At 38.9% G+C, this 25,031-nt stretch overlaps 1 protein-coding gene across 2 annotated transcripts in view; it reads right to left on the bottom strand.

The window, feature by feature from the left end:
- LARP4B (La ribonucleoprotein 4B) overlaps positions 1-19,400 on the bottom strand; it is a 90,977-nt gene extending 71,577 nt beyond the window's left edge. The window contains exon 1 of one of the 2 annotated variants that reach the window (XM_081297551.1): positions 19,075-19,400. The gene's annotated coding sequence lies outside the window, so the exon portion shown is untranslated. The remainder of the gene's footprint in view (positions 1-19,074) is intronic. The other variant, XM_081297552.1, reaches the window with a different exon arrangement.
- Between the last annotated feature and the right edge of the window lie 5,631 nt (positions 19,401-25,031).

Genomic DNA, 25,031 nt, shown 5'->3' with positions numbered 1-25,031 from the left:
AAAATAACCATTAGGATCATTCCCAAGGGGGAAGAAAAAAATTCAACTAGCTAAGTGAAAGCTTTACCTAAATAAGAAAAATAGGCTAAGAATTTTAAAGATGTACTAAGTACTATGATCAAATAAAAGTCTAAATTTGTTACTTTCAATGTCTAAACATATTATGTAGAAAGAGGTTAACTATTAGACTTTAATCTCTATAACTAAATAAATTCACTACAAAAAAAAAAGACAAGTCATTAAAAGCACAATCATGTATTTTAGGATTAGAAGAAAGGATTTTTTTTTCAGAGTGGAAAATAGAAGTTTATTAAAGGACAGCAGAAAAGACTTCTCCAGGAGGAAGAAAGGGACCCAAGAGATGGAATCCCAAAAGGACATTTCTTAATAATAGCATTTGTTTTAAAAGTTCAATATGCCCATCTCTAAACAGAGATATAATAATTGGAATTAATTCCTCATTCGTCTTGCATTGTTGGTAAGATTATATTGCTTATCTCATAGCTGCCAGCAACACTCTATAATATCTAAAATGCAAATTCTTATTTCAAAACCAAATAATTTGGGAGTACCTCAGTGCAAATTATTGTTTCTTCTGCATATCTTGTACAGATTATATACTCAAATGAATTTATAGGCTTGAAAGTTGGAAACATTTACAGAGCAAAATTTCCTACTTGCCAGAAAACTGTTAACTCTCAGTATCTGTCATAGTTCTTTCCATCGAGTAAATATGTCAAAGATACTGACAGATGAAAGAAATCTAACCTCAAATGAATGCAACCTCAGTAAAACAGTTGTTTAATTATACACTTAAATTGGCACCCAACACTGGAATATTCCTAAACAGATGCTGCCAATAAACTTCAAGATCAATTTTTTTAAAATTTCCTCTTATATGTATATACCTGTGCTTCTACTGAAAAGGCCAGTAGTGGGAAAATGTAATTTACTTTTTATAGTTGGAGTTGGTTCTGCTCCTGGGAAAGGCGTAAAATCAAACACAAGACTTAAAAATTTTATTTGTTGGCAAGATTTTATTGAAAGAGTTATCTATATAACATACAAAAATTAATTTTAAAAATCTTCCACTAATAGATTTTAATTTAGAACTTACCACACACATAAAAAAGAAAAAAGTCCCCTCCACCTTTAAGACCTTTTTCTTCTGTAATCCCAGCAGGTTTGGGAAACTGAGGCAGGAAGATTGCAAATTTGAGGCCAGTCTTGGCAATCTACTGAGGCCCTGAACAACTTAGTGAGACCCTGTCTTAAAAAGGGGGGAGGGGTGTGCACCTGAGGATGTGGCTCAGTTCTAAAACACTTCTGAGTTCAATCTCCAGTACCTCCCCACCTCCCAACCCCCTCAAAAAAGACCTGGTTCTCTGACACATTTTAGAGAGGACAATGTTTTTAAAGAATCACATTAGTTAAGATTCTTATTAAAAGACAACACAAAATATAAAGCTTAGGTCATCTCATTAACCCTCTGGCTAGAAGTATTTTACCATTAAGTCTCTTACAAATACCAAATCACCATTCCAATAAATAAAACACTTTTTTGCAGCATTGGGGATAGAACCCAGGGGCACTCTACCATTCAGCCACATCCCTAAACCTTCTTATTTTTTGAGACAGGGTCTAGCTAAACTGCCCAGGCAGGCCTTGAATTTGCAGTCCTCCTTCCTCAAACTCCCCAGTCATTGGGTTAAAGGTATGCACCACCACCACACCCAGTGATAAATAAAACTGATGTGAACCAAGGGCAACAATATGATTTAGGGGTGGAGATCCTCTCCTCTCACTCTGCAAGTGGCTATAATGGAATTTCAATGGCCCTTGAACAACATTATTTTACACAACCCCCAAGCTGCAGTATAAAGGGAATCAGCCCTGCCAAGATGCAGCCTTTCTGCCTTTCTGCTCCTCCTTGCACTCCTTTTGAGTGTTTCCACAAGTTCTTCACACACTGTCACAAGAAGGAAAAGCAGACAACTACATCAGGATTATCTTCCCAAAATGCAGGCTTAACAATATACATAGTTCCTTGATCAGAAAGGAAACACGCCGCCAGGAAGTGCTAAACCCCAAACCTAGAGCCTCTGCAGGTACAATGCAGCACATTTACTTCAGTTAACCTAAAGTGGAAGGAGTAAAGTATAAGTAAAAACTTTATAGAAATGTTAAATTCCATAGTTGAAAAGACAGTTAATCCTTTGAGTTCAGTGTTTGGAATATATTCTGACCTTCATTTTTCTGTTTTATCAACATTTTTCTTCATTAAGAACTACTTTCTACGTTAAGCGTGTCAATCCCAGATATAGATTAAATTTGCTGTTCCTAACCTAACAAAATGCCTAGCTAGAAACTCAAATCTTACCTGCCTTATTTAGTGTCCCCTCATTTTTTGGACACCTTTATTTTTTATGTGGTGCTGAGGATCGAACCCAATGCCTCACATGTGGTAGGCAAGTACTCTACCACTGAGCCACAACCCCAGCCCCAAGTGTCCCCTCATTTTCAAACCCATTCTCAAGTCTTTGTTAGACGGGTCTGTTCATTTGCACAAATACTCTTCCAACCAAAATTCTGTGCCTCTTTACTAACTTTGCCACACACTGACTGTTGATTTGATGACAAGCAAAATGTAGAGTCCAGAGAAGGAAAAGAACAACTTACTGTTGACATCTCATATAAAGAATAGAGCTGCCTGATTCAATATATTTTCTATTTTATTTTTACCTTAGAGAACTGCATATATAGGGCTGGGGATATAGCTCAGTTAGTAGAGTGCTTGCCTCACATGCACAAGGTCCTGGGTTCAATCCCCGACACCACACACACACCCCCCAAAAAGAGAGAGAGAGAGAGAGAGAGAGAGAGAGAGAGAGAGAGAGAGAGAACTGCATATATATAGTTCTCCTTCTTTTACTGTGTAACTTTGGTAACTACATTTTGACCGTGATCGTTTTGCAATTATTGATACTCTCCATAAAAATCTTCATCTTCTCATTTGAAAACAAAAGTGCCAATGGACAAGGCAGTAATATAAGAACACAACTGTTTCAAGGAAAAGTCAGAATCAGTGACATAACATGGAAGAGACCCAGAGGACCACTTTGGAAAGAGACTCTAAAGAGTGTACTGTCTCGGGCTGGGGATGTGGCTCAAGCGGTAGCGCGCTCGCCTGGCATGCGTGCAGCCCGGGTTCGATCCTCAGCACCACATACCAACAAACATGTTGTGTCCGCCGAGAACTAAAAAATAAATATTAAAAATTCTCTCTCTCTCTCTCGCTCCCCCTCTCTCACAAAAAAAAAAAAAAAGAGTGTACTGTCTCACTCCAATAAACAGAAAAAGTATTGACCTCAACCTATGAATACATTGTGCATTTCTTTAAGGACTATAGATCATATTCTGCTGTGATTTCCAATTTATAATCACATAGCAATAGTCTTTCAACTGAAAATGTAGAAAACAAGCCAGGAATGGTGGCACATTCCTGCAATCCTAAATCTGAGGGAGGAAAGTAAGTTCAAGGCAGGAGGATCTCAAGTTGAGGCCAGCCTCAGCAACTTAAGGAGATCCCGTCTCAAAATAAAAAGGGGCTGGAAGTGTAGTTCAGTGGTACCCCTGTACAACAGAAAAAGAATTTTTTAAATGTACAGAACATAAAGAGGAAGATGGGGATAGTAAAGAGCAAATTTAGAATTCAACATTTTAAAGAATGACAATGTCAGAGCTGGAAAACAGCTCTAAGCTGCTTTAACCCTGTGCTGCTCAAACTGGGGCATGCTTATTCCTAGGAATGGAATCAGAACGGAACCAGAAACTAAGGTTTCTGACTATTCTGTGTGCAGGGGTGGGGGTGGGGATACATTCCAATTTCTACAATAAAAACTGGAATTTTGGGACAACATATAAAATGCTTTAGCAAAAAAATTTTGTACACTTGAGTCTGACAGGTTATTTCTACTGCTTCATTCCATAAAATCAATTTTCCATCTTTTTTTATTGGTGCACTGTAATTAAAGAGTGGGATTGATATATTTGTATATGCACATTAAATAATTGTCTATTTCACTGCCTAGTACCTCCTCTTTCCCTTCCACCGATCCCCATCTCCTCTAACAGTCTTCCATTTTCATAACCCCCCTACTTTTTTCCTACCTTCCACATATAAGAAAATACATAAGACCCCTGACTTTCTGAGTTGGGTTTATTTCACTTAACATGATGTTCTCCAATTCCATCTATTTATCTTCAAATGACAAAATTTTGTTCTTCTTTATGCCTATGTAAAACTCTGTTGTGTGTGTGTGTGTATATATATATATATATATATATATATATATATATATATATCACATTTTCTTTCTCCATTTATCCATCAACAGGCACCTATGCTGGTTTCATAACTTAGCCACCATGAATTGTGCTGTTCTAAATATGGATATGCATGTAGTATGCTGACTTTAGTTCTTCTAAATAAATACCAAAGAGTGATATGGCTAGGTCACATGATTCTACTCCTAGTCTTTTTAGGAAACCGGGTACTAATTTTCAGTGACTGTACTAGTTTACAATTCAACCAACGTGTATAAGTGCTCCTGAAAGACAAATTTAAGTACTACATTCATGCAGTTTTGCAGCATGTTAAATTAAAAGAAAACTCTGCTTTGTGGAAAAGGTACTTCTGATCTGTATTATTCAAACAACTATTAAATCAAAACAAAGTGAGAACATCTTGAATGTATAATGAAGGGCAATGAAATGCAGCAGGCCATGAAGAAATTTCAAAGGGTCTACAAAGCTCTAAAGCAGTAAATAATAGTTGCTGACAACAAAGCATATGGCAGTGAAGACATGCTTGTAATCCCAGCACCTAGAGACTGAGGCAGAAGGACTACAAGTTGAAGGCCAGCCTCAGAACTTAGTGAGACACTGTCTCAAAATATAAAATAAAAAGGGCTAGGGTAGGGCTGGGGATGTGGCTCAAGTGGTAGCACGCTCGCCTGGCATGCGTGCAGCCCGGGTTCAATCCTCAGCACCACATACAAAGATGTTGTGTCCGCCGAAAACTAAAAAAATAAATAAATATTAAAAAGGTGGGGGGCTAAGGTAAAGCAACCCTGGGTTAATACTAATACCCAGTACCAAAAAAAAACCAAAACAAAACAAAAAAAAATAACCCAGCAACCTCTCTTTCTCTTGTCCTTACCATAGCCCCTAAACCACAGCTTTTACTATAGTCTCTCAAGTCTTGTTATTTGAACATGCAAATCACCTTCCTTAAAAATGAAAAGCTATTTAGCTGAACCAAGCAGTGGCAGGTACCTAGAGTCCAAACTACTGGGAAGCTGAGGCGTGGGGATCATTTGAATCCAGGAGTTAAGAGACCAGTATGGGCAACACAGGAAAATTCATCTCAAAAAGGGGGAAGGTGGGGAGGACAGGGGAAGTAAAAAATAAAAGCATTATAAGATTAAAAAAAAAAAAGTCTTATTTCCAATATACATGGATGTGCAGCCTTCTCTTCTTGAATTTAACATTCTTAGTAGATATATTAGTACTTTAGTGAAAGAAAGGGAAATATTTCATATCAATCAATCCTATATACTTCTTGAAAACTGTACCTCACAGGTCAAGACTCCCTAAATATAGCCTGGATATGACCATTTTAAAAACTTGTTAAAAATGGATGAATTTCATTTCTCAGTAGTTTGTACATTAAAGATGATTTGGAGAAAAACTAATTGGAGCAGCAATGGCTCTAACATCAGCCCCTCCAACTATAGTCAAGATCTCATTTCCTATTATCTTTTTAATTATGTCCATCTTTTCCTATTATCTTTAATCTTTCCCTCTCTGGTTCCTCCCGGTCATTATTTAAACATGTCCAAACCTATTCTGTCTCAAAGACAGAAGAAAGGGATGGAGCATGAGGAGGAGAAGGACTGGGAAGGAGGAGGACAAAAACAGGTGCCAGGTCACCAACACTGATTGGATGCCCTCCTGGCATGGACTGCAGGAAGCAAGCTCTCCCATAGGCACCTCCTTCAGGCTGCTTTTGTCTTCAACCTCTGCCAAAATGCTCCTCTCAAGATCACCAGCCATCACCAGTTTCCTGCTTGCTACTTAATGGGACCAACCTCCCAGCAGCACAGGACTGACCACCTGCTGTGGGGCCTGCTCCACTGCTTCCTTAAACCACTTTCTCAACATCCCTGGAATGCTTGTCCTCTGTGTTAAGTAGAGAAAAGCTTTCTTGTCCAGTGCAACTGAAAGTACTATAAAAAGTATATTAAAATGGTAATTATAAAGACTAGTACATGTATAATTAACCATTTTAACTTATGTATGTTCCTTCACATGGACCTATTTCCTAGATTCAGTCACTCTATTAGATGTTCTTATTTCTAACATAAATCACATCTACAGTGCATCCCCTAATAAAATGGCCTACTGCTTCTAGAATGATTCTCCTACAATTTTTCATCATCTTATCCATATACCTAATTCAACAAATTTTCTTAGTGATTTTTGAGACTGCAAAGTTTTCAAATGAGTAACTTTGTTGCAGTTTTTTAAATTTTTAATATTTTTAATTTGTTCTAATTAATTATACATAAAAGTACGATTCACTGCAATGCAAAAAAATTATGAACATAATGCACTCCTCTATTGTGATGTAAGAAATAATAAAAATAAATTTTAACCCCAAAAAAGTACAATTCATTTTGATACATCATACATAAATGGAGTTTAACTTCTCATTTGTCTGGTTGTACATGGTTGTAGAGTTACACAGGTCATGAAATCATATACACACATAGTGTATTAATGTCCAATTCATTCTACTATCATTCCTACCCCCATGCTCCCACCCCCCCCCCTTCACTCCCCTATCTATTCCTAAATGCCTCTATTCTCCCCCTACATTGTGAATTAGCATTCGCATATCAGAGAAAACCTCCAGCCTTTGGTTCTCTAGAATTGGCTTATTTCGCTTAACATATAATATTCTCCAGTTCCATCCATTTACCAGCAAATGCCATTTCATTCTTCTTTAAGGCTGAGCAATATTCCATTGAGTATCTATACCACATGTCACATTGTTTTCTTTTTCAGTTAACTGTCATGTCAAACATTTATCATTTCTTTGTCATAAGAACATTTACAACCCTTTCTTCTAGTCATTTTGTTTTACAGAATACAATATTAGTTTGTAATAATTATGGCAATTGCACTAGTGAGTACAACCAATAGGAACAATTTGGGAGCAAACTGAACTGGTTTTAGTAAGCACAGAACTTAACTGGTTAGGAAAAGAAGACATGAATCAAAGAGGAGCCTACTATCCACAGCCCTCAGTATTCCACAAGTGTCCCAGATTTCATAGTAACAAAGGGCACCTTATGGTGAAGGAGGTTCTCCTACTTTGTCTCCTTGGAGTTATGCCCTCATGCTCTCACCTTCCCATGGCTTCCGTTCATAACCAAATGCTGAATTTCAATTCAACTATCTATTAGAAGCAAATGTCCAGAAAACATTTTATAAACCTCTAGTCTCCTATAAATCAATTGTTTAAAGAAAGCCACTCTGATACTTCACGTGTCATTTAAAACAAATAAAAACTACCTACCAATCATTATCTCAAGGAAACATATACCACCTACCTAGTTGCCCAGGCCAGGAAACTATGAAAACATTTCTAACCTCTTCTCAAATTAACTTCATCTCCACATTCCTACTGCCACTAAACTGTTAAGAAAACCACCATCTCTGAACTCAATTACTATCCCAACTTCTTAAACAGACTTCTGTCTTTCTGTCTCTCAGGACCCCATTGTTTCACAAAATGACCTTCTTAGAGCACGTGAATCATCTCATGATCTCAGATGAAACTCTCCAGTAGATGGAACCCAAGACAAAATAGAAATAAACATGGCTACTGAGATGTTACTCCCCATTCTCCCCACAAAGTCTGGGTTGGTTATTCTATGTGCTCTTACACCCCTTAATACCCTGGAAGATAGCACAATCAAATTATCAGCATCCCATCAACTCAAAAGTTCTATCACTATGAGAGCAGGATAAAACTTGTTCACCACAGTACTCCTAATACAGTACCAAAGAGAATAGAATCTCACTTAGTACATGTTTAATAATTTCTCCTTTTATGGCACTATACCTATGGGATAAAAATGCCTACCAATTACAATAAACGGAGAATGAGATGTTTTCAACTAAAAGTGTCCCCCACTACACACTGCAAAGGATGGGTTAATGTGGGGAAAGGCAATATATGTATTAGGGTAAAATTACTTCGAGTAAATTTTCATTTTTATTGTAGATAATGTAGATTTAGTGTTTGTATAAATGTGTGTTCATATGAGTGCACCTGAGATCAAAACATACAGAAAAGTTGAATAGAAAGGGATACTGACATTAAAATTTAATTATTAAAACAAATCATTGAAGAACTTCCTAAGTGACTAGCACAGACTAAAATGATTATTTGTGGTTTTTTTTTTTTTTGGGGGGGGGTTAAAATATATTTTTTTAGTTGTTGATAGACCTTTATTTATTTATTTTATATATGTGGTGCTAAGAATCAAGCCCAGTGCCTCACACATGCCAGTCAAGTGCACTACTGCTGAGCCTAAACCCTAGCCCCAGCCCCAGCCCCAGCCCCAGCCCCAGCCCCAGCCCCAGCCCCAGCCCCACTAAAATGATTATTTGTGTTAGAAGAACATCAAAAAGTTCTTCTGGGACAGGGGACTGTGGCTCAGCAGTAGAGCACTTGCCCGGCATGTGGGTTCAATCCTCAGCACCACATAGAAATAAATAAATAAAAGCATGGTGTCCATCTACAACTAAAAATATATATTAAAAAAAAAAAAAAGTCCTTCTGAAAATTTGCTGAAAGCTATGAATCCTCTCATTGGAAAAACATACTAAAAATTTTAAAAATAAATGCAGAGTTCAAGAACTCCTTAAAAGTCCCTCTATGAACAACAAGCTTGAATCCTGTGAGTATGGCTCCTCACTTGCCAAATAATGACATCAGGCATACATATCTCACCTTGGTTTCCTTATTACTGGTATTGATGATGTTTGAGGGCATACAGCATGACTATTACTAGAGAGTCAACAGCCAGACCTGGGAAAGTTCTGAAACACCAAATTTCTCAGAAACTTAGAGCTACTGACTCTAAACACAGAATCAAACTATGATCTTCAAATATTAGACATTATAATTGCAGTCATTTTCAACTTTTCTAACATAAACTGTATAATTTTAAAGTGATGAATACTCCCTAACATTGTTATTTACAATAGTGATACAACTTTCTTTTAAAAAAAGTGAAGTTCCAAAATTATGAATTCAAAAACATATCTTACTTCGGTTTAATATTCCAAAATACATGTATCCTAGACAGCACCATCTCTATTTTTATAAACCAAATTACAACTCATCATAAGATTACACATCCATTTCACTGAACAATATGCCTAACATAATAAAAGTCACAAGTAAACTATGAAAATCAGCCATTTAAAATTCCAATCAGTCTGCTGGGAACATAGTTCAATGGTAGTGCTTGTCTAGCATGCGGGAGTACTGGGTTCAATCCCTAAAACAACCAATTTTTTCAAAAGCTTGGTAAAATTCCAATCAGCACCAATAATTCTGAATAACTATTCAGCAAAGTAAACGAACCTGTCTCACTAATGTAGTGTGGGATGCCTCCAACTTCAATGACAATATTAACTTTCTGGTTAGAGTCTACATCTCTTTTGCTTAACTATGATGTGTGATTTAAGCCCTCAAATATGCACTATCATGTCACCTAGATCCAAAGTGCAACACAGGTATCAACCCTTTCTAAGAGTTGAGTATTATTTGCAATGGGCTTGGAGGTAAGCTAGAAAAATGCCATTTTCTGCTATACCTATATTGCATGATATAAGGCACATTCTCCAGACTTCAGATTTCCAAAAAGTAAAACAGGTGTTCTGAACAATGAAAGAAAGAGCTTTCAGTTCTCTGAATTATGAGCCAAATAAGAGTGTTGAGAGTGGGAGCAGCTGCAATTTGCATTAATTTCTCACTCTGAAGGAAAGCTGTCTTGTGTTGAACTTGAGATCCTGACACACACAGAAGTTGCTTGATGATGGTAAATCAAAAGCCAGGGAGCTCATTGCAAGTTATTTTCTAACTTGAGTTCCTCTTTAGAAAAAGGTTATGGGTAAGAAGGCAAAAAACTCACATTAGACCCCTGAGCCTAAGCACAAACACACATTAGCAACTGTGGGTACTAAAATGGACCAACTGTCCGAATACTTTAGGAAGAAAATAATTTAATTGATATGAATTTCTCTTAGGCTATTTCTCAAAGATGAACTCTAAGTTGCAGTGTATCTATCACACAAACTAGAGAGTGTTAATCAGAACACTCATTAGCACTTACCTATCTGGATTAAGGTTAATGGATTATCTAAAATGACAAAAATTCTTAATTTTCCACAATAAAAGTAGGCAGGTACTGCAAAATGACAATTCAGTCAATCATCAACAGCATATACAAGGATGGTCACATAAATTATAATAGAGCTGAAAAATTCCTATTGCCTAGTGATGCTGTAGCTATTGAAATATCATGGCATAATTAATGTTCTAATGTAATGCATAATCATATTTGTGGTTATATTGGTAAAAACCTACTGCACTGCAAGGTGTATAGAAATATAGCACACACAAATCTGTACAGTAGATAATACTTGACAGTGATGAGAAATGACCATTACTGGTTTATGTATGTTCCATAATATACTTTTTATTGGTATACTATTTTTTTAAATTTTATTATAAAATAGTACTCTGTTACACTAGCAGCAATGTCATATACTTCAAGTTCTAAGTTTCCCAACTGCATCAAGAAGTCACATGAAGGGCTGGGGTTGTAGCTCAGTGGTAGAGCACTTCCCTCACATGTGTAGTTCAGTAGTAAAGTACTTGTCTAGCATATGCAAAGGCCCAAGTTTAATCCCCAATATCGCAAAAAAGGAGCAGCAGCAGCATCTATGTGTATGTGCACTAACTGATCTACACCATTTAGGTTTTTACTTATTCCATGATATTCACATAACAATATAGCCCAAAGGCACATTTCTCAAAAACCTATTCCCATCCTAAGCAATGCATGAATGTACATTATTTCAAACTTTTAAAAAGTACAAATAGCTGTTTGAAGAATCTGCTTTAAAAAATCACATTTTGGGGGGCTGGGGATGTGGCTCAAGCGGTAGCGCACTCGCCTGGCATGCGTGCAACCCCAGTTCGATCCTTAGCACCACATACAAACAAAGATGTTGTGTCCGCTGAAAACTAACAAATAAATATTAAAATTCTCTATCTATCTTTAAAAAAATTACATTTTTTAAAATTATTGTTTAAAATTCTGTGACAAAGTTAATGTTTTCACTTGAAAGTATTCTCACAGTAAGATCTGTAACTGAGAATGCAATGAGATACTGAATTTTGAAGACCAGTTACAGACCTACCCTGCCACCAACCAGCCAGCCGTATTTCTAAGTTTACCAGTGTGGGCTTCAATTTCTGAGTCTGTAGAGCTCTAAAACTCTGAGAATGCAAATACAATATCACACTGTTTTCCTGGCAGTTATTTTCAGAAACTAGTTATCAAACCTCAGTTGACATAATGTAAATAAAAACTTGAAATCTCTGAAGTGCTATACTACTTCAAAGTACTATTTCATTCACACCAAACATTTTATGAATAGTCAAAAAGAATGAAAGGTCTCCCCTTTCAATGTTATAACTCCAGACTGTCAGCAATGACACTGACAAAACAAAATAATTCATACACTTGGATTAAAGCTTACTAAATGCTTTCATTATTATCAAACATTTCGTAAATACACTCCTTACAATAAACTTTATCTAACCACATCTCCACACACCAAATCAGAAGTTAAATGAGCCAGCATTTATTTGTCACCCTCACCTCTTCATGCAAAAAATTATCTAGCATACAATTTGTGGGCATATAATGACTCTATCTTGAGCTGTAACCTCACATGATTTTTATGAAAAACTTATGCCCAGTTATAGTTTAAAAATTACCACATCAACAAACACTTTCAATATTCTGAACTTGGAGGCTGGGGATTTGCAAGATCTGGGTTCTATCTCCAGTACCACCAAAAAACAAGAAAATAGAGCCTCCTTAGGCTTGACTAAAGCCTATCAGAACTTACATTTCTAATCACACAGCAGTTCACTCTTAACTGAAATGACTTTTAAATTCCATGTGCCTAAATGCTACTGCAGCTTATTGGTTTTGGCAATTCTATTTTCTACTTCTGGTCCCTGCATGCTTAGGTTTAATTCACCTGCACTATGGGATAATGATTACAGAAGAAAAAAATCAAGTTCATCAAGGTATACTAAAAAATGGGAAGAGCCGCAAAAAAACTTGAGGATACAAGCATATGCAACAACCACTGGTGCCACAGCTTCATGTATTTTCACCCCTGGGTCGTCCTGATGGTCTTCTCCCTCCCTAGATGGCTAAAGTTGTGAAGAGACAAATACTGCTGATTCATCAGTTGCTCATTTACACAGTGGCCTCCTAAAAACACAAAATGCCTTTACCTTTGGAAGTTCTAGAGTTTTAAGAGGCCATTTTTTTTTCCCACAGAGACTTTTAAGTTTTTCATGTAATCACAGTCAAATGGTTAAGGCAATGGACTATTTCCCCATGTAGGTTTGAATTCGGTTTTTGGCTTTTCCTTTTTAAAAGGTAATCTACTGGGACCTTACAAGGTTGAGAGTCTGGTTTTGATTCTCAGGAAGAAGTGCCACAATTCCCCAAAGTGACTAAACTTTCCCTTTATAAGGACCCACTTAAAAAAATAAATAAATAAACTCAGAATGTGTTGAAGGCTTCCTATAGACTATAGAGAAGTACTATTGTTTGCATGAATACATACAAATACACACAGGCACACTGAGAGCAAGCTTTCAAATGAACTGGTAAGGCAGAAAATACATAGATAAAAATTTCATCAACACAATCAAAAAAGAATGTTAAGAAAAGTATGGTATCTTAGCATTTAAAAGAATTTCATATTTTTGAAAAGGAAATGTTTAACCTGTTCACACAGAACAATCAGTGAGGCAACCTGTAAATTCATATCAAATCAGTCACTGTTTTTAATCCCTACATTTTGAGTATTGACAATAAAAACAAAGCATTTTGAAATATGAAAACAAAATGTTCCCATTTTTCAGATGTTCCTAAAAAGGAAATCCAATAATTAGTTTGCCTTAATAAAATCTGAAATAACAAATATAACTTAAACAACTGACACATGCAAGCAGATTTAAGGCATATTTTAAAGTCATTTTCAAAGTCTTTTTTTAAACATGCATGGCTTTGTGAAATACAAATTAAAGGTGTTCTAAGTAAACTATTCCTTCATTTAGACAGGGATGGATGGGCCTTTTCAACTATGACAACAGGAAGTATAAACTGCAAGAGGGCCTTCCACCTTGCTGCCAAGAATACTGTCCATAAACCAGAACAATCATTTTAAAACAGCACTCTGACCATATAATTCCCCATTTAAAACCCTCCAACTGCTTCTACTGTTCAAGATAAAGAGCAAAAGTCTCAACCTACATGGGACCTAAGATCCACACCTACTTTTCTGAGCCACCTTCTCCCTTAAGCCACATCTCTGCTCCTTCCCATCTCAGTCATTGCACATGTTATTCTCTTTGCTGAGAAGACTATTCTGCCATCCCACCCCACTTCTTTCAATCTCAGTACTTCTTGGGGAAGCCTCTCTGACCCACCCCTCCAGGTCTACATCTATGACCTTTCTTAGCACACTGTACTTTTGTATTTGATTATGTGAAATTCTACCTGCCTCAGGGGACAGTAAACTCCAAAGGAGGTGGGGATTACTCCTTTTGTTCACTATTAAAACTCAGTTACAGTTACAGGGATCTACCTGAGGAACCTTGGAACTGAGAGCCATCAGCATCCAAATGCTAGTCTACATGACTAAATAGAACACTGCATTAAAAATGTTTCCAATATTATAACTGCTTTGATTTTGGCTAATTTGTTTTAATTTTAAAGCACAACAAAAAAGGCAAGATTGGAAGACTGAGAATGTAAAATCTGGAGGTCCTATAGTTAAATTACTGTACCAAAACCACTTATGCACTAGATGCAGCTATGAAAAGTCAGTTAAAAATTTTTAAATATAACTTTTATGCACTAGGAGAAAGTTTCTTTAATCCAGAGGCACTTTATTAGTAAGCTACATCCCCAGCCCTTTTTATTTATTTATTTATTTATTTTTATTTTGAAACAGGGTCTCACTAAGTTGCTTAGGGACTCCCTAAATTGCTGAGGCTGGCCTTGAACTTGCAATCCTCCTGCCTCAGCTTCCTAAGTCACTGGGATTACAAATCTATGCCAATAATGTTTTGAACAACCAATAATAATAATAAAAAAAAACAAATCTATGCCAAGCCTTGGCTCTAATGTATCTTTTTTAGGTGAAGATTTTCACATTTGTTTATATACTTAAGCAAATACATGATCCGGAAACAATTTCTCTAAAACTAAGGTGGAAATTGTCATTAGGCATGCTTTTATCCCTCTAGTTGAACTAAGTTTACTAAACATATATAGTATACCAGGCTCTGAACTGGGTAATGAGGTATGTACAAAGGATCTTGCTCACAAGGAGCTTATATTAATTACTTGCTGAATAAGACAAAGTATACATAAGGTGCTATGAAAATAGAGAAGCCCTGAGTCTAACCTCGGAAATTGAGGCAAAAACTCCTGAAATATTTTCTTAAAAATAAGTTAAAGAACTAAGTAATTTTTTTAAAAAAATTTAAAAGAGGGACATTCAATTTCAGGCAAAGGCACCTATGTTTGCAACACTTCAGTTGACGGGGAGGGGGAGAAGAAAGGGCAGAGAAGAGAGAGGCAGTGGTCCAGCCTGAAAGATGGGGCAGTAAATGAAAGAAGACAGAGGTGGTACAGTCACACAGTGGGAGGCATGCTATGCTTAGGAGCACCTGGGACAGTCTGATGAGGTTCTGTAAAGGGCCAAGCAATAAATATATAACTTTATAGTAATCTGACTACAGTATAACAAAATTAGTATATGCAAATAATAAATTATTTTGATCAGGCAAATAAATACCATCCTATCTTATAAGTTTGATTTCACAAACATTTTCAGAGAAGACTAGGTGTTATATCAGTAAGTATTAAATGCCCCCTAAAAAATTACCATGCTTTCAAATTTAGGTTAAGTATGAAATATTGTCAATATTACTGTGCACTCTATGGCCACATCACACTAGCTGAGGCTGACAACAAAGAAAGAACAAGACTACGAAAGATGTAAAATCAGCAACATCACTCAACTGCAAATCCTTCATGATTAAAATAGGAGTCATGAATACAATAGACACTAGTATGGCCCTATGTATAAATGTGGCTGTATAACCAATGTGATCCTGCAATCTGTTCACGTGGAAAAATAAGATTACGTACCGCATTTGAATCAAATGTATGATATATCAAGATCATTGTAGGGCTGGGGATGTGGCTCAAGCAGTAGCGCGCTCGCCTGGTATGCGTGCGGCCCAGGTTCGATCCTCAGCACCACGTACAAAGATGTCGTGTCCGCCAAAAACTAAAAAATAAATATTAAAAAAATTCTCTCTCTCTCACTCTATCTTTAAAAAAAAAAAAAAGATCATTGTAATGTTTTGAGCAACTAATAAAAAAATTTAAAAAAAAAATAGGAGTCATGACAGATTCACAGAAAAAACAGTATAAGGACAGTTTATAAGGTATTGAGAGGTAAAAGCTATGGGGGAAGGAGGACAAGGAAGAGAAAGGAAGGAAACAGCTGAGCTAATATTTTTCCCTGTTCCTAAAGGAGATATTTACACGTGGGAAAACAGCATTAGAACATCAGGGGAAAAAAATCCAAGACAGAATTTATCCTCCTTCTCTTCACAAGGGAACCCAATGCCTTTCTACCTTACAATTCCATGTCCTGATTTAAAAAAAAAATAATAATAATTTTTCATTCAATACAACTTCAGAAGTACAGCAACTTCAAACATATCAACAAGCCTAAAGCAAAAAGTTTAAACTGAACTAATGTAAAGTAAAATTAAGATTTGATGAGTTTAACCCTCTTAGAAGGTAGTGTTTCATGTACTGTGTACTCTAAAATTAACTCTTACAGAAAAAGAAGAACTCTTTCATATGAAAAAAGTCCCAAAACAAAGTGAAAGCAAACCCCTGGAGCAGGGTCCATTTTTAACACTGTCTTTCCCACCAATATAATTCCAGTGTTGACATTTTCTTCTACACAATATAAAAAGGTTGTTCTGATAGTTTTATAGGAGAAATTACAGAAGTATACCTTAGGATTTTCTTACATCTATCAATCGGAAAGAACATCCTTAAAACTGAGAGAAATCTGCAAGAGTATAGCCAGGGTTATAAAACATTTTAAAATTTACTCTAGCTTAAGAACATATGGAATTTGTTCCAACACAGCATTTTTTGCAACCGCAAGAGACCATCAAAAAGATAACACCTTACTAAAACTGAAGACCCAGATTATAATACTAGTTCATAGTTTCGTAGAAAAGTATGAATGCCAACATGACACTTTTAAAACAGTGAAAGAAAGCAGCTCGTCAGCCATTTCTTGATCACTACAAAAATTTGTAAATATTGTTGCAATCTACACCAGAGAGTGCAGCTACTCTGGTAACTAAGGGCAATTTATTGTAATTACCATTAACAATTTGATATCCCAATTTGTACTTAGTATTTGAGAATTATGTTTTAGGATAAAGATGATTTCATAAAAACAGGTGACTAAGTAAAATGTTTCAAGTTTAAATATAATTTGTCAAAATTTGTTTATATTTATGGTAATCACATTAAATTCAATTAATTCTCTAAATCTTATTTTTTCCAAGGGCAATTCCCAGGAACATTAAGTAAAATAAATTTTCTCCCTGAATTTGTTGCCACTTAATTTCAGCTACTCATCTAGAGAACACGGCAAAATGAATGCTAAGAAAATTCTATAGTTATATTATCATCTATTTTCTCTCTGGTTCCTACACCTTTGTCCAAATTTACATTCTGCCTTTAGAACCTGTCTTCTCTGCCCAGATACCCCTGATCAAGGAAAACAAACAAACAAATTCTGCTAATAAAGTTAACAGTTACACAGTAAACATTAAAACAGCAGTTCAATAATGAAAATGGCCAAAACAGCCAACATCTACACGTTTGTGATACAACAGGACTATAAGGGTATTATCATCCCTCTTTAACAGAAAATCAAAGCACCAAGAAAATAATTTCTAATAAATAAGAAGCCATGTCATTTTTTTATTCCTGTAAACAGTCACATTAATATTTGAGAATACAATTTATTTCCCTTTCTTCAAAGCAAGTATATAAATTAAATTTATGGTTGACTAAATAACGTGTTAATTTGATGCCTTTCAAGAAAGTATTTCACTTTAACAACTCAAGCAAACCTCCTTAAGTCATTTCTTGTATAGTTTGATTACAAAACTGCCTTTCAGTACATTAAACACAGAGGAAAAAGCCACAACCATTTCAACTTCTGTAAATTAGGGGAGCCAGGCAGGTTGGGGAAGTATGGAAATCGCATACTGTCTGACCACCCTCCAAAAGTGAACATCACTCCTCTCTCCCTTTGTGGCCTTTGCAAACTACAACTCAGCACAAATTCAGTATTTAACACAACCGAAAATAATAGCTAAATATCCTGCCCCCACAAAAAAAAAATTCAAATGAGAAAATGACTTTAATATTTATTTATATATTCACTTCAAGTTGCTATTATCTCTATCAAACCCCTTGCACTTTATGTTCATACTTACAAACTAACTCTACTACACAGTCAAGGGAAATCCGTTTATTCAGTTACAGAAAACCTCAAACTTTGAATTTATGATGAAGTCCAGATATTTTGCTGCCAGTGAAAGGGTCTCAAATGAAAGACAGGCAGAGATAATTTTCGCAGGTTCCATCTCAGCTAAAATTCAAAACCGTTTTACATGAAAACGAGGGAGAAGGCCAGATTACATTCACTAAAAGTTACAATAAGCAATGACCTGAAGTCGAAATTGCTCTCGACGTTCCAACCGTACACCACCGAGAAGGAGGTGGCTAAGAAGTTCCTGACCAGTTCCTGTGCAGACTGTAGGTCCCAGTCCTGTGACGAACGCTGGGAATCTACCCGTTTGACTTTCATTTTTTAATTCCTTCAGGATGTACCCCTGCTCGGATCTATCAAGTGGGAAAAGTAGCATTCCAAACACTCGAGCGACAAGATCCCAACTTCCTGGTTCTAAAGAAATGCGATTCCCTAATGACCCATTCCTGACGGAGCAGCAGCGAGGCCGCCTGGGCCGAGCTCCGGCGGGACGGAGGGGGCGAGGCCCCGCGCCGCACTGCGGGTCCCGACGCCGGCCCAGCCCGGGGGCGCTCGCGGCCTACGACCCCAGCCCATTCTCCTCGGGATGCACGGGCGAACCCGCCGGGCCTAAAGCATACGGCCTCGGGGGCGCCCCTGGACCCGCCCCGCCGCGCCACAACCCTGCCGGCCAGGCCGTGCTGGTCCCGTTCGGCCCCGGCCCGCAAGTCCTCCCCGCCCCACCTGACCCCAGCACCGGCCCCACTGGTCACCCCCGGCCCCAGTCTTGCCCGACCCTCCAAACCCAGGCCCCAGCCGCAGTCGTCCCCGACCGGAGCCTGGCCCCGGCCCTGCCCAGGTCCTCCCCGACCTGGCCCGGCCCTGCCCTGCCCGCCGCGGGCCGCGTCCCGCGTCCCTCCGGGAAGATGGCGGCCCGGTGACAGACGGGCGCGGGCGCGGGTCCGAGCACCAGCCGAAGAGGGAGGCAGCCCAGCCGATGGCCAAGGAAGGCCGGCTCACCTGTCAGCGCCGCCCGCCCCGCCCGACCGGCCGCCCGCGGGCTCCTCGCCGCAGCCCCGGTGCCCGGCGACCGCGCAACACGCGGGGACGGCCGAGGAGGGAGACGGCAGGAAGAGGCGGCGCGGCCGGGCCGGGCTGAAGGCAGGAAAGAAGTGCGGGCGCTGGCTGGCTGCGGCGGGGATGGATTCTTCCCCTTTCGGGCCAGAAAATGTCTCAACCTCGAGACTCCGGATCCCCAACGCTCCTTCCCGTTCGCATGAGAACACACAGCTCCCACTTCCGGGGACCTGCGGAAGTCCCGCCCCCGCGCGTCCCCGCGCCCTGCTCCGGCGCACTCACCCGCCGGGCCAGCCGACTGGCGATCGGTACCCGGGAGAGTCTCACGTCATGGCGGCGCGACGCGGTGATTGGATGCGCGCGGCACCCGGGCCGCCCTTCCGCCTCCCTTGGCCTCTCCGCGCGCACCCCTCTCGCGGCATCTGTGATTGGCGCATGCGCGCACGCCGTCCGCCCGCCCCGCGGCGCGCACACCTCCCTTCCCTACCGCGCCCCGCCCCGCGCCCGCGGCACTCTCGGCGCACGCACGCTGCCCGACCCGCCCCACGCCGCCGCACGCCTCTCGCCACGCCCCGCAGCCCCGCCTGCAGGCGGTGGGCTGGGAGGTTGTTTCTGTTCAGGTCTTGGGAGCGATCAGACCCTGGTGCTGCGGTCGCTGCTTGTACCTCTCATAGGCAGCAGGGAACACTCAGGTCGAGGACCCTCTTGTAACCGCGACGCTTGCCTCTGTTCCCTGCCCAGATACCTCGACCCCTGCCCTTGCCCCGGTGCCACCCACCGACAGAGGGACGCCTGCGCCCCCCCCACCACTGCGACTGGTTCCTGTGTCGCTTCCCCAGGGCCTGGACTCCATTCTTGCCTGCGTGCCTCAGGACGGAAACCCCTTCCTAACCCTGCCCGTCGGGACCGCGACCCCTATCCTGGACCCTCGCGCCTTTCGCGATGGCGACCTTGGCCCAGAGTCCCCTCCCCGCCCCTCCGCCCCCAGCGAGGCCCTGGGTCTGGAAGACTGGCTTTTGCAAGTGAGGAATGTGGACGAAGGGTTGGATCAGAGAAACTAAAGGTGTTTTCAGTAGCTCCTGTGCGGGGTCCACGAAAACTCCGTGCGATTTCAACGAGAATGGAAAGACTTCCAAAACAAGAATGTCTTACCCTCCCTTGATCAATTTTAGGGGGGAAACCACAAAGCATTTCCTTTAAGCTTATTGCCTGGTTTTCTGTATCCTTGCTCTTGATGATATATATCATACATGAATTATTTCAAATTTTGTGGTCCCCCTCCCCCGTCCCCATTAAAAAGGCGTTGGGCTAAGGGAATGTGACTTAGTACTAGAGTGCTTGCCTAGCCATGGGTTCTCCCCTCAAGCACAGGGGGGGAGACTATTCTGGATTTGAGCTTTGGGTTCTGCCCCTAGCATGGTGGAGGGTTTGGGTATGTCTATTCGTGGTCTTTGTTTACCTGTGCTGCTTGTTCCTTCCTATCCATGATGTTCAAATTCTGACAGTTCTACATTTTGGAAGAAAGCCTCCTGGACTCCTCCCCCCTTATATTGGGTAGATGTGTAATGCCATCCTTGTAATACCTGTCACATCCGAAAAAAATCGCAAATATTCATAGCTATATTTTTACAGATAATAATCACCTAAGATTGAGTTTTCCTCTAATATTGAAAGCATATATGATAATTCAGGAGAAAAAAATGAATTAAAACATTTCTCCCTCTCCCTAGTATGTTTGCCTTCTGTTACTATCCATCATTCATAGTGCCAACAAGCATTTCCTTAAAAATTTTTGTCACCACCTTTTCATTAAAAGTCTTCACTGGTTCCTTGTTTTTTGTTTGTTTGTTTGTTTTTGTTTTTTTGTTTGTTTGTTTGTTTGTTTGTTTTGTTTTGTTTTCCCTACAGGTAAAACCAACACTCTTTCATGGAAAGAAGGCCCTTCACAAAACAAGTCCTAGCCTGTCTTCCTTCCACCCAGTCACTTACCTTTCCTACTCTGTGGGGTTAGACATCGTAACTTTCCGATCACCTTCATGTATCAAACATGTTTTAAGACATTGGGTGAGTTGCTAGGGCTACTCTGGAATGTAGCACAAGCTTTGCACTGTAGACTGTACAGTTTACTGAAAGGCAAATCAACAGATTTGTGATAAGTCCTATAAAAACACAGGGATGGTGATGTGGCTCAGTAGTAGAGTGCTTGCCTCACATGCTCCAGAGCCCTGGGTTCAATCCCCAGCACTGCATTTGAGAGGAAAGAATTTCTTTTTTAAATGTATGATGCTTTCATGAGCCCCTAGGTTCTAAAGAATGCAATTTCCCTTGCCACAAGTATTCCCTTGATTATTCTTCAAATAACAGCTCAAATGTCAACCATTTAAATCTATTCTCTGTCTATGGTTGATTTCCCTTCTGTGTCCTCTTTGTGCTTCGTTCATAGCTCTATTAAAGCTTTATTATATTACACTCTAATTTTCAATTGACATGACTGTCACTTCAATAAAATGATCAGTTTCCCAGGGCCAGATGCAGCTCAGTGATCTCTGTAACATTATAGGTACCTGTTGAATGAATGAATGTTGATTTAACCAATGAGAAAAGCAAAACATCATTCCCTTTTAAAGGTCAGTGTTTCAGTTGCTGAGAACGTTTTTTCATTCTCCCTGTATATTCTGTGAAAAATAAACATGTTTCATCCTGTATATTCTCATGTAGCACACTTATTTAGCCATAGTACTCAAAAGTTTATTTCTAATGATTTAGAACTACTCATTTGCCCATTAATAAGTACCTAGTCTGCTTTAGGAATTCTGCTAAGAGCCTGGGGGCGGGGGGGGGGGGGGGGGGAAGCAGGCAAACCAAAGGGGAGGTTTAAGCCAGCATAGGGAAGGAACCAGAAAGTGATAAAAGCCCAAGGCCAAAGACAAAGGATGGAGGTGCTGCCCACAAGCCTTCTAAAGGGAAGAAACACCAGATGGGAAGTAGGTGACAGGCCAGTCTTGTTCAGTGAGCCAAGATTTATTAGGAGGCAAGGAGGTGTGCTTAAAAACTTTTGCTGTAAAGTTATCTCCTGCCACTAAAGTAATCAGAAGAGAAACACATAAGGAACTGGCTTGGTCAAATTTGGGGAAAGTATCAAAATAAATGACAGCAATACATTAGAATACTTTGAATTAAAAATATGCATGTACAGATAATAAGAAATACAAAGAAATGGGTAAGTAAGGGCTGGGGTTGTGGCTCAATGGTAGAATGCTCATGTAGTATGCAAGAAGCACAGGGTTCAATCCTCAGCACTACATAAAAAACTAAAAAATAAATAAATAAAACCTAAAACTAAAAAATAAATAAATATTTAAATTTTAAAAAAGAAATAGGTAAGTAAAAAAAAGATGAGGAAGGAAAAGGGAAAGCTCTACAGTAGAATGCTGATTAATAAATTTAGAAGGAATTATTTCAAAAATTACCATATTGCAACTATAATAGAACACTCTAGACAAGAATCATCAATAAATGCTAAAATCACTGAGTGAAAGCACAGTGAGAAACATGTTCTATTAAACATTTCAAAGTCTATTGCTTATGTATTTCAAACAGAAAAGAGTATTTTTACAGCAGATAAATACGCAGACCCCATATGAATCAAGTGATCAAAGTTAGCACCAGTAGTAATGGCATCCTGACTGACTTCATGTGCTGCTCCCTTTGTGACTACCTCAGTTAAGTGGCATTCCTGCCAAAAATGCAATCATAAGGACAATGGAACAAAGTTAAATCAGGGGCATTCTACAAAACAATTGACTCCTACTCTTCAAAAATTTCAAAGTCATAAAGGACAATGAAAGATTAATGGTCATTTCCAAATTAAAGGTTAAGGAGAAAACCCGATTCAGTGTAATGTGTAATCCTAGAGTAGATTCTGGATCAGTAGAAGTTGCTATCATGATATTATTGGTATTTTAATATGGATTCTATACAAGTCTTATAATCAAGGTTAAATTTCCTGAACTGAATATTGTTTTATGGTTATGCAAGAGAATGTCTTTGATCTTAGGAAATAATAATCTGAATTATTTAGGAATGAAAAGTCAAGATACCTACAAGTTTCTCTCAAATAGTTTTATGAAAAACACACAAAGGCTGTGTGTGTGTGTGTGGAGAATGATAAAAATCTTGGTAAATCTTGTAAATTTAAAATTCTTCAAAATAAAATTATATTTAAGATATAAAACTGAAGTATTGATGAATGACCTAATATTATCTATTATGTCTAAGATTTTCTCCAAAATAATCTGAAAGGTTGTTAGAGATATATAGGAAATAATAGGCAAGTATGTTGAAAATTATTGAAGCTGAATGTGATAGATACATGGGGGCTCATAAAGCTCTTCTTCCTGCTTTGCATGTTTTTAATTCCCCACAATAATCAAAACATGTGGATGAATACATTAATTTATTATAGATATTCCATGATAATGCATTGCTCAAAACACAAAGAGGACTGTTTCCCAGGATACTCATACCTCCTTACTTACAACCTAGGACACTGGGGACGGATATGGTAGAACCGTGTGAACAAGTACACCAGACCCCGGGGAGGGTGACTTCGGAAGGAAGTAGCAAGAAACTAGAGATGCAGGGTTGCATGGACATGGAACTTTGGGAAGAAGGATCATATCCAGAGAGATTTTCTGAGAAACTGCTTCCCTCGGTGTGCTTGTAAAACCACAGGGATAGCCCGTTTACAGAAACCCACAGAAAAGACCTCGGCTCCTTAGTCAAGCCTTCTGACATTGGATTTATGGGGTTTTTGAAGGTTAACACCATTCTGGTCTAGAATGGATGGGGCTGCAGCTTATATTCATCCTGTTTCTTGTGGGTACCTGCTGAAATACTTGACCTATGTATTTAGGCATAAAATCATCATGTATTCCTGAGAAAAGATAGCATTTCTACCTTGATTGCCTGCCCGACAGTGGCTCTCATGGAGAAAAAGAATGAGCCTATGAGAACAAGAGATTTTGGAGAGATTTCCCAGTCTGGGATTGGAGGTTTCATAAGCATATTATAAGATAAGATTCTGCAATCTGTATACGGGGTAAAAATGGGAGTTCATAACCCACTTGAATCAAAGTGTGAAATATGATATATCAAGAACTATGTAATGTTTTGAACAACCAACAATAAAAAAAAAAAAAAAGTTCATTTCACTCAAGTAGGGTGTAAGCTCCTGGAGACCTGGCAAAGTGGACACTATTTTTAGTCCAACACCAGTGAACACTCAACTTCTTTTTTGTCGGTGGGTGGGGAGTAGCTGAGATTGAACCCATGGGCACTTAACAACATGCCCAGCCCTTTTTAAAATTTTTTATTTTGAGACAGGGTCTTGCTAAGTTGCTGAGGCTGGCTTCAAACTTGCAATTCTCCTGCTTCAGCCTCCCAAATCCCTGGGATTACAAGTGTGTACCACCATGCTGGTTAAAACACTCAACTTCTTAAGAAACAAAAGGAATATTCTAATGGGAAAAAACAACACTTGGAGCAGAAGTTTCATGAAATATCAGTGATGGTTGCACGACATTATGAATGTACTAAATCCCACTGAATTGTACACTCAAAATGTTAAACTGGTAAGTTTCATATTATGTATATTTTAAACACACTTTTAAAAAAGTTTAATGAAGCTGAGCATGGTGGCACATGTCTGTCATCCCAGCAACTCGGGAGGCTAAAGCAGAAGGATCACAAGTTCAAAACGTCTCAGAATCTTTTATTTTTTTAATATTTTTTAGTTGTTGATAGACCTTTTATTTTACTTATATGTGGTGCTGAGAATCAAACCCAGTGCCTCCCGCATGCTAAGCAAGTGCGCTACCACTGAGCCCCAGCCCCAGCCC

This window comes from Spermophilus citellus (genome assembly GCF_964194105.1).
Source record: "Spermophilus citellus genome assembly, chromosome: 6".
Classification (NCBI taxonomy): domain Eukaryota; kingdom Metazoa; phylum Chordata; class Mammalia; order Rodentia; family Sciuridae; genus Spermophilus; species Spermophilus citellus.
This window is presented reverse-complemented; position numbering and strand designations above follow the sequence as displayed.